The following is a 9,831-nucleotide window of genomic DNA, read 5'->3' as shown; positions in this document are numbered from 1 at the left end:
TCTCCTCTGCTTGAACATCTCTGCCCTAGCTTAACGTTTTCTGTGCCCCCAGCTTTTCTTTTCTCTCTGTTCCAAGTGAAAGCAGCCCTTGCTCAGGTCAGTGAGGAAAGTGGAATACTTTGCTCTCCATCTTATTTCCTTCAGAGTGGATTATACATATATTCAGTCACCTTTTTGCCCAATCATACCTTTGTTTGATGTATGTGTATTTCAGATGCTGCTGAGATTGTTTTTCTGTCTCTAGTTGTTGAATTTGTTGAAATTTCAGGGAGAGGTTTCAGGAGCAGTGCTCACGGCCCATTTCTCTGACGTCACTCCTTGCCTATCTTATTGAATTGATTGTTTTCCTATCATTCACCTTTAAGAGTTTTTCATATATTTTGGATACCAAAATATATTTATTGTATTATGTTTTGCCAATTATTTATCCCATATATTGTGGTTTTTCCTTTTATTCTTTTAGTGCTTTCATAGAGCTGAAGTTTTTAATTTTAATGAAGTCTAACCTCATTTTTTCATAAATATTGTTTTCAATGTTGTATCTAAAAAGCCATTGCCAAACTCAAAAGCACCTAGACTTTCTTCTATGTTATCTTCTAAGAATTTTATAGATTTGCATTTTAAAAATATTTTTTATTGATTTATTTTACAGAGAGAGTACAGGGGTAGGGGGTGTGAGAATTATCAACTCATAGTTGTTTCACTTTAGTTGTTCACTGCTTGCTTGTAGCTTGTAGTATGTGCCTTGTCCAGACAAGCCCAGGCTTTTGAACCAGTTACCTCAGTATTCCTGGTTGATGCTTTATCCACAGCACAGCCACAGGCCAGGCAATTTTGCATTTTGTATTCAGGTTTATGATCCATATTTAGTTAACTTTTATAAAAAGGTATAAGTCCATGCTTAGATTTATTATTTTGCATGTGAATATTTGCTGTTTTCAGTACCAATTGTTGGAAAAACGATTCTTTTCCCACTGAGTTGCATTTACTCTTTTGTCAAAAATCTGTGGGAGGGAAATGGAAGAAGAGTAGGGGAGGGACATAAAGAGGGAGAAATATAAGGTGACAAAGGATGATTTGATTTTGGGTGATGGGTACACAACATAATCAACTGTCCAAATGATGTGGAGATATTTGCCCAAAATCTATGTACTCTAGTGAACTAACTTAACCCTGTTAAATTTAATCATCTAAATAAAAAGAAAGAAAAAATCAGTAGACCATATGTGTGGGGTCAATTTCTGGACACTTTAGTTGTTTCTATTGATTTATTTGTCTATTCTGTTGGTGTTACCACAGTGTCTTGAATAGCATAGCTTTATAATAAGTCTTTTTTATTATTAATTTTAATGGAGAGACATTGATAAGTCAGGGTACATACGTTCAGAGAAAACATCTCCAAGTTATTTTGACATTTGATTATGTTGCATACCCATCACCCAAAGTAAAATTGTCTTCCATCATCATCTATCTGGTTTTCTTTGTGCCCCTCCCCTCCCCTAAACCCTCCCTCTGGTCCTAACCCCCCCCCCCGGTAACCACTACACTCTTGTTATTGTCTCTGAGTCTCATTTTTATGTCCCATCTATGTATAGAATTATATAGTTCTTAGTTTTTTTTGATTTACTTATTTCACTCAGTATAATGTTATCAAGGTCTATCCATGTTGTTGTAAATGATCCGATGTCATCATTTCTTATGGCTGAGTAGTATTCCACAGTATATATGTACCAAAGCTTTTTAATTCACTCATCCACTGATGGACACTTGGGCTGTTCCCAGATCTTCACTATTGTGAACAATGCTGCCATAATCATGGGGGTGCATTTCCTTTTTTGGAACAGTGCTTTGGGATTTTAGGGTATATTCCCAAAAGTGGGATAAATGGGACAAAAAGCAGTTCGGTTTTTAATTTTTTGCGGAATCTCTATACTGTTTTCCATAGTGGCTGCACCAGTCTGCATTCCCACCAGCAGTACAGGAGGGTTCCCTTTTCTGCACATCCTCGTCAGTACTTATTCTGTGTTCTTTTGTTGATGAGCGCCATTCTGACTGGTTTGAGGTGATATCTCATTGTGGTTTTAATTTGCATTTCTCTAATGATTAGTGATGTTGAGCATTTTTTCATATGCCTATTGGCCATCTGTATGTCCTCTTTGGAAAAGTGTCTATCCATTTCTTCTGTCCATTTTTTGATTGGATTTTTTGTCTTTCTGATGTTGAGTTTTACAAGCTTTATATAAATTTTGGTTATTAACCCCTTAACAGATGTATTGTTGAATATGTTCTCTCATTGTGTAGTATGTCTTTATATTCTGTTCTTATTGTTTTTAGCTGTGCAAAAGATAAAGTCCCATTTGTTTATCCTGTCTTTTATTTCCCCTGCTCATGGAGATAAATCAGCAAATATATTGCTGCAAGAGATGTTGGAGAGCTTACTGCCTATATTTTCTTCTAAGATGCTTATGGTTTTATGGCTTACATTTAAGTCTTTTATCCATTTTGAGTTTATTTTTGTGAGTGGTGTAAGTTGGTGGTCTAGTTTCATTTTTTTGCAGGTAGATGTCCAATTTTCCCAACACCATTTGTTAAAGAGGCTATCTTTACTCCATTGTATGCCCTTACCTCCTTTGTCAAATATCAGTTGTCCATAAAGCTTTGGGTTTATTTCTGGGTTTTCAGTTCTGTTTCATTGATCTATATGCTGTTCTTATGCCAGTACCAGGATGTTTTCAGTACAATGGCCTTGTAGTATAACTTGATATCAGGAAGTGTGATACCTTCCACTTTATTCTTCCTTTTCAAGATTGCTGAGGTTATTTGTATTTCTTTTTGGTTTTATATAAATTTTTGGAATATGTGTTTTATATCTGTGAAGTATCTCCTTGTCATTTTAATTGGTATTGCATTGAATTTATAAATTGCTTTGGGTAATATAGACATTTTAATGATGTTTATTTTTCCTAACAATGAGCACAGTATATGCTTCCACTTGTTTGTATCTTTCTTGATTTCTTTTATCAATGTTTTATAATTTTCCGAGTACAAGTCTTTCATCTCCCTGATTAAATTTACTCCTAGGCTCCTAGGTACTTTAATATTTTTGGTTGCAATTGTTAAGGGGATTGTTTTTGTAATTTTTCTTTCTGACAGTTCATTGTTGGTATATAAAAATGCCTCTGATTTCTGAGTATTAATTTTATGTCCTGCCACCTTGCTGAATTCATTTATCAGGTTCAGTAGTTATTTGACTGAAACTTTAGGGGTTTTTATATACAGTATCATATCATCTGCAAATAATGACAGTTTTACATCTTTTTTTCAAATTTGGATGCCTTTTATTTCTTCTTCTTGTCTGATTGCTGAGGCTAAAACTTCAATAACTCTGTTAAATAAGAGTGGTGAAAGGGGGCACCCCTGCCTTTTTCCTGATCTTAAGGGGATTACTTTTAATTTCTGCCCATTGAGTATGATGTTAGCTGTAGGTTTGTCATAGATGACTTTTATCATGTTGAGGTATGTTCCCTGTATTCCCACTTTTTTTTTTTTTGTATTTTTCTGAAGCTAGAAACCGGTAGAGACAGTCAGACAGACTCCCGCATGTGCCCGACTGGGATCCACCCAGCATGCCCACCAGGGGGCGATGCTCTGCCCCTCCGGGGCATCACTGTGCTGCGACCAGAGCCACTCTAACGCCTGGGGCAGAGGCCAAGGAGCCATCCCCAGCGCCCGGGCCATCTTTGCTCCAATGGAGCCTCGGCTGCGGGAGGGGAAGAGAGAGACAGAGAGGAAGGAGAGGGGGAGGGGTGGAGAAGCAAATGGGTGCTTCTCCTGTGTGCCCTGGCTGGGAATCGAACCCAGGACTTCTACATGACAGGCCGACGCTCTACCACTGAGCCAACTGGCCAGGGCCAATTCCCACTTGGCTGAGAGTTTTGATCATGAATAGGTGCTGGATTTTATCAAATGCTTTTTCTGCTTTTATTTAAATTATCATGTGGTTTTTCTCCTACCTTTTCTTTATGCGATGAATCACATTGATTAATTTGAAAATATTTTATTAGCCTTGCCTCCCAAGAATAAATTCCACTTACCATGGTGCATGATTTTTTTCGTATATTGCTGGATACAGTTTGCTAATATTTTGTTGAGGATTTTAGCATCTAAATTCATCAGGGATATTGGCCAATAATTTTCTTTTTTTGTGTAGTCTTTGCCTGGTTTTGGAATCAGAATTATGCTTACCTCATAAAAAAAGCTTGGAACTCTTCTTTCCTCTTGAATTTTTTGAAATAGCTTGAGAAGGATAAGAGTATATTCTTTGAATATTTGGTAGAATTCACTTGTGAAGCCATCAGGCCTAGGACTTTTCTTTGTTGGGAGTTTTTTGATAACTGTTTCAATCTCATTTGTTGTAATTGGTCTGTTTAGGTTTTCTGATTCTTCCAGATTGATTTTTGGAAGATTGTATTTTTCAAGGAATTTGTTTATTTTATCTAGGTTCTCTATTTTTTTTGGTATACAGTACTTCATAGTATTTTCTTACAATCCTTTGTATTTCTCTTGTGTCCATTGTTATTTCTTCACTCTCATTTCTAATTTAATTTGATTCCTCTCTCTTTTTTTCTTGGTGAGTCTAGTTAAAGGTTCATTGATCTTGTTTACCTTTTCAAAGAACCAGCTCCTGGTTTCATTGATCCTCTGTATTGTTTCTTTAGTCTCTATGTCATTTATTTCTGCTCTGATCTTTATTATTTCCTTCCTTCTACTACCTCTGGGCTTTACTTGCTGTTCTTTTTCTAGTTCTTTTAAATGCAAGGTCAAGTTGTTTATTTGAGCTTTTTCTAGCTTTTTAAGGTATGCCTGTAATGCTATAAAGTTCCCTCTCAGTACTGCTTTTGCTGTATCCCATATATTTTGAGTTGATATATGGTCATTATCATTCATTTCTTGGAATTTTTTAAATTTTTTCTTTGATCTCATTGTTAACCCGCTAATTATTTAATAACATGCTATTTAGTTTCCAAGTGTTTGGGTATATTTCAGTTTTCCTGTTGTGGTTGATTTCTAGTTTAATGCCATTTTGATCAGAGAAAATGCTTGATATGATTTCAATCTTCTTAAATTATTGAGACCGCTTTTGTGTCCTAACTTGTGATCTATCCTAGAGAATGTACCATGAGTACTTGAAAAGAATGTATATTCTGCTGCTTTAGGGTGAAAATTTCTGAAGATATCTATTAAATCAAGTTGATCTAGTATGTCTTTAAGTCTGCTGTTTCTTTGTTAATTTTCTTTCTTGAGGATCTATCTAGTGATATTAGTGGGGTATTAAAATTTTCTACTATTATAATATTGCTGTTGATCTTGCCCTTTATATTTATCAAAGTCTGCTTTATATATTTTGGTGCTCCTATATTAGGTGCCTAGATATTTATAATGGTTATATCTTCCTGTTGAATTGCACCCTTCATCATTATGTAGTGTCGTTCTTTATCTCTTACTATAGTCTTTTTTTAAAGTCCATTTTGTCATATATAAGTATTGCTACACCAGCTCTTTTTTTATTTCCATTTTCATAAAATATTGTTTTTCATCCTTTTTCTTTCAGTCTATGTGCATCTTTTGTTTTAAGGTGTGTCTTGTAGACAGCATATGTAAGGTCCTGTTTTCTTATCCACACAGCTGCCCTATGTCTTTTGATTGGATCATTTAATTTATTTACATTTAAAGTTATTATTAATATGTAGTTATTTATTATCATTTTATTCTTTAAAGGTGTATTCCTCTTTTGCTATATTCTTATCCCCCTTTGATCTGTTTACAACAGGCCTCTTAGCATTTCTTGCAGCATTGATTTGGTTGTAGTGAATTCCTTGGAGTTTGGTTTTTTTTTTTGTCTGGGAAATCTTTTATTTCTCCTTCTATTTTAAATGATAGCTTTGCTAGATAAAATAGTCTTGCTTGTAGGTTCTTGTTCTGCATTACTTTGAATATTTCTTGCCATTCCCTTCTGGCCTCAAGTGTTTCTGTTGAGAAGTCTGATGTCATCTTTATGGGGGCTTCTTTGTAGGTGATAGCCTTCTTTTCTCTAGCAGCTTTTAATATTTTCTTTTTATCACTTAGCTTGGGTATTTTAATTATGATATGTCTTGGTGTAGATTTCTTTGGGTTTCTCTTTAATGGAGTTCTCTGTGCTTCTTAAATGTGTGAAACTTTTTCTTGGCTTAATTTAGGGAAGTTTTTAGCTATGATTTAATTGAACAAAGTTTCTATCCCTTATTCTTTCTCTTCTTCTTCAGGAACCCATATGATGTGGGTGTTAATTCTCTTCATATTCTCACAGAGCTCTCTTAGAGTTTCCTCAGACTTTTTGAGTCTCTTTTCTTGTTTTTTCTCTGCTTCTGTGCCTTTGTTTATCTTGTCCTCTAACTCGCTGATTTGATTCTCAGCTTCATCCATTCTGCTTTTATTTTCTTCCATTGTGGTCTTCAATTCTGATGTTGTATTTGTCATTTCTGACTGATTCCTTTTTATTATTTCAATTTTCTTTTTTATATTTGCTATCTCTTTATTTAGGTATTTGTAATGACCATCTATTGTTGTTCTAACCTCTTTGAACATCCTAACAATTATTATTTTAAACTCTGCATCTGGTCATTTGGTTTTATCCAACTCATTAAGGTCCTTCTCTGGGGATTTTTTATGATTCATTTGGATTGCATTTCTCTGCCTGTCCATTTTGTCTGTGTTTAAGAAAAGTTTGGCCATTGGATTCCAATGGGTGTTGCCTCTGTGTTCTCTAGGTGTGGTCTGTCTGCAGGCCTGCCACCCCCTCTGTTGCTGCCTAGGGCATTCATGTATAGGTATTGCTGGCACCAGCTTGCTGCGGTTGTCGTTGTGGTTTCTGCCTGTTCTCCACAAGAGGGGCTGTGTTCATGTGCACAGCTCTACAAGGCTCAACCAGTCTCGGCCTTTGCACTGCCCCTGTGTGTGTGGTTGCCTGCCACTCATGGGCCACAAGCCTTGGCACCAAGGGCAGGGGTGAGAACCTTTGCTCAACTGTGGATCTCCGCCTTTTCCTGGCTTTCGCCCCAACCCCGCGGGAGGAGCTGTCTCTTGTGTCGGGCTGCAAGCCTCAGCTCCGCAGTCAGGTGAGGCTGCATGCTCATGTGCCCTTGCACAGCGGCAGATCTCTGCCTGTTCCTCGGCTCCTGCCCTTCCCCCACAGGTGTGCCTGAGCTGGGTCCGCAGCTTGGTTGGACCACTTTCACGCATCCCCTCTGCCCCTGCCAGGCTAGACTGAGCTCATGCTGGGCCTCAGGCATGGCCGGCCTGGCTTCCTCCCTTTCAGATGGAACTTCAGTTCCACATCCCCACTGCCTCCTGCCCTCCAGCAAGCCCTCAGCAGTGTGGGTGGGGGCACTACAGGTCAGACCCTAACACTTCATACTGTAATCCTGAAAGCTCCCTCTTTCTAAGAGGCTCTGTTCTGAGTGCCGTGGGAGAGCTTGTTTGGCTGATGTCCTGCTTCCCTTTGCTGGTATTGCTGGTTCTAGGGGAAATATTCTCTTCTGATTTTGGGAGTGACTCAGCCCAGTGATTAGGGTGGCTGTCCCTCAAAGTGTTTCTCCCTGTGCCTCCTAGATAACATGCTCTTCCTGCTACTCCAGTCCTCTCCTCTCTTCCTGTCCCCTGGAGCCCCGGGTGGGTGGTTGTGAAAGAGGTTTTCTGCATGGTCCCTTTAAGAAGAACCCTGGGTCTGAGATAACTCTCTCTTTCTCACAAATAGTATCCTGACTTGTTTCACAGCTAAATATTTCTGTACACCTCTTCTACGCTCTGGGGCTGCAGGCTCGGGTTTTGTTTCTGGTACCCCGGTCCCTCCCCTCTCCGCTAAACTTTCTTCCTGCCATGCGAGTTTCTCTGGGCTGCCATTCACTCCAGGGAGCTGGGCAGCCCTGTCCACATTTCTACTTTTTCTACCAGTCTCAGTGTGGCTTCTTCAGTGTTTCTTGGTTGAAGAGTCCTCTTAGTTTAGTTCAAAGTTGGTTTTTCCAAATGATGGTTCTTAAAATTAAGTGTAATCCACTTTGGTTCTGGGAGTTGGAAGTTGGTACGTCTGCCTATTGCATCACCATCTTGCCGCCGCCCCTATAATAAGTCTGAAGTCAGGTAGAATCAGTGTTCTGACTTTGTTTTTCAATTGTGTAGGCTACACTTGGTCTTTCACCTTTTATACACTTTCCATACACTTACTGTAATTCATGTGCAAAGCTTTACAGAATGTCAAATAATTATTTTAAAAAGCTATGAATACAATATAATGCACTAGAAAATATCCTTTCTCATTATTGTCAATGTTTAATGGCTTCTTTGTTTTTTGTAGATGTAAAAACCAATTTTCCATCAGATATAAAAGGAACACATAATATTGGGTTATTTTCTTTAATTTTACATAAAACATCATTTGAAACTTACTCTGAAAAGAGAACTTTCAGTTTTGCATATTTGAGGCGAGCACTGGTTAGTGATGCTTTGCTTTAGATTTGTAGTAATCTAAATATAATATGGTCCCTCATCCCCGCCTTTATTTCAAGAAGCCATATTCCCAGCACTAGTCACCTCTTGAGCTACCTTGATTAGCTATGGCTTTAGACAATCAACTGTGGTACAAAATATACATACAGAAAAGACTGATTTTTGTTTGTTTTTTGCTTTTAAGGTAATCTTTTCTTTGATGAGTTTCTATGACCTTATTGGGAAGAAAATTTTTTTCTCAAATTCCTTCAGCATAAAATATACAATATGCTAATATGCTATATTTTAGGATAGTGAATCCCATAGAGTGGTTTTCTAAACCCTATCAATCCCTACATTATTTGAGTTTAATATTTTTCATAGTTGGGCTTATGCACTTGGAAATGTCACCCACAAGCTATATTAGGTAGAAAAGTATTTGGAAAGTGATTGTAATTATGAGCTGTCTGCTGGAAAGTCCTATGAGATATGTATTTCTACAAAAATATCATGTTCAAGATGAGCATAGAATGAGAGAGGCTGGAGATGAAGCATTTAACATTCCAGCTGTTCATAACATTTTCCATGAATGTAGTACACAACAAAACTAAATACAGCTGTGAACTCGTGGGAGCTTACCACAGAAGTAAAAAGCATTCTGAACTTCTGGAGCTTCTTCGTGCTCTGTATTATGTTCATTTACCCTCAATCCATCATTTTGTCCTAAATTATGCCAAACTGCTTTTTCATTTAGTTTATCTTCCTTTCCATGTCTTTTTCTTTAACGTTTTCAAGCGTCTGTTCCCTTTTAGTTTTTTATTTAAAAGAAGAAAAATACTACTTTCTTTCAGATAAATAATATATATGGGGGGTCCTCAGTTACCACATAGTTCTGTTCCTGTGACAGTGATATAACCTGAATTTTGGTGTAAGTTGAAAAACTCTAGCCTAAGGCACTTACCTATCTTAATACTGTTGTAAAATCATAATCTAGAAAATAAAAACACAAGCCACAGAAAGAGGTAAAGGACATAAATATATTGTACTGTACACTGTACTGTGGTAACAGAAAAAAAATGACAGAAAATGAGTTTGTTTAGGAGCCATAAGGGCCAAAAATTTGCCAAACAAAGCAACACAAATGGAACGTGTGCACTTTTAACAGTCCAAAATGGCATATGTGAGCATATTGAGGGTGCCAACTCCCCACTCACAGGTTGTGTTATTGTGCACTCTTCCACTGTGCACAACAAAACTAGCTCACCCTTGTAGTCCATAAGTACAATGCTAGTGGCATAAGCTGAAACACTC

The 9,831-nt window shown here is 37.4% G+C and overlaps 1 non-coding gene across 1 annotated transcript; it reads right to left on the bottom strand.

Moving 5' to 3' along the window:
- Positions 1–3,836: 3,836 nt before the first annotated feature.
- On the bottom strand, positions 3,837–3,912 carry TRNAD-GUC (transfer RNA aspartic acid (anticodon GUC)). The gene has a single exon. It is a non-coding gene; the product is annotated as a tRNA-Asp (tRNA).
- Positions 3,913–9,831: the final 5,919 nt, after the last annotated feature.

The sequence above is a fragment of the Saccopteryx leptura genome, chromosome 5 (genome assembly GCF_036850995.1).
Source record: "Saccopteryx leptura isolate mSacLep1 chromosome 5, mSacLep1_pri_phased_curated, whole genome shotgun sequence".
Lineage (NCBI taxonomy): Eukaryota > Metazoa > Chordata > Mammalia > Chiroptera > Emballonuridae > Saccopteryx > Saccopteryx leptura.
Note: the sequence above shows the minus strand (reverse complement) of the source record. Positions and strands in the feature narration are given on the sequence as shown.